Source organism: Nematolebias whitei, chromosome 1 (genome assembly GCF_014905685.2).
Source record: "Nematolebias whitei isolate Nwh7 chromosome 1, NemWhi1, whole genome shotgun sequence".
NCBI lineage: Eukaryota > Metazoa > Chordata > Actinopteri > Cyprinodontiformes > Rivulidae > Nematolebias > Nematolebias whitei.
Genome location: NC_056498.1, coordinates 88,711,412 through 88,712,533, shown reverse-complemented (window position 1 = coordinate 88,712,533; position 1,122 = coordinate 88,711,412).

The window sequence follows — 1,122 nt, the reverse complement described above, 5'->3', positions numbered from 1 at the left end:
ATATATATATATATATATAACAACTGGGAGCAGATGAATAACATCTCAAAAGCTGAATTATACCTCAGCCCAAAATCCCAAATGAGTTGAAAAGGAGGCATTGTGGATGCATTCCCATCTACCTGGTGGCAGTGCTTGAGTACCTGACTACCAAGATTATGGAGTTTGAGGGAAACACAGCTCGTGACAACAAGAAGACCAGGATCATCCCCCAACACCTGCAGCTGGCTGTTTGCAACAAGCTGCTGGGAGGAGTGATCATCACTCAGAGACGAGTTCTGCCCAACGTTCAATCCATCCTGCTGTGCAAGAAGACCGAGAAACCTGTTAAGTCCAAGTAGACTGATCAACATCTGCGGCCAGTTTCTTCAGATTTACTGTAAGACAGACCAGGTATAACTACAAGAGATCCTTCCTGCCCACAGCCATCAGCATATAGAACAACTCTAATGAAACCAGGATGATGAGCTACAACAACATTTAATTTACCTTTGGGATTTATAAAGTATTTTTGAAATTGAACTGAATAGAATTTGAGTCAAAACATGGGTGGAAAAGGTGAAGCGCCCACACCTGCCTCCACCCTCATTCGTCCCACTCTGGGCCCTTGAGCAAGGCCCTTAACCCCCACCATCTGCTCCCCTGGGTGCCTTAGATGCAGCTCTCTGCTCCACACAGAGGGCTGTGGTAGTTCGGTGGTCTGTGGTTGTGTCAGGAAGGACATCCAGCATAAAAACTGTTGCAGAGTCTTCATGCGAGTTACGTTCGCTATGGCGACCCCAGAGGAAGGGAGCAGCTGAAAGAATAGAATATATATATTCACAAATGGAAAAAAAAAAATCATAAATAAATAAATATTCCTAAAAAGCCAAACAAATGCTGTATTTTGTGTCAGTAACGTGGAACATTCTAGAATGACAGGCTGTTCAAACATGCCTCACTGTTGCTAAGATATTTTCAATCTTCAATTTTTAGCTTTACAAAGAAAACAAAGTAGTTGAAGCTAGTTCAGCCCACCGAAAATGTAAGTATTTTGCCAGGAATTACATTATTGTTGTAATCTGTTCTGTGTATGTATCGATTTGGGTTACACTGTAACTAGATGTTCTTGCTGGCCTGCTT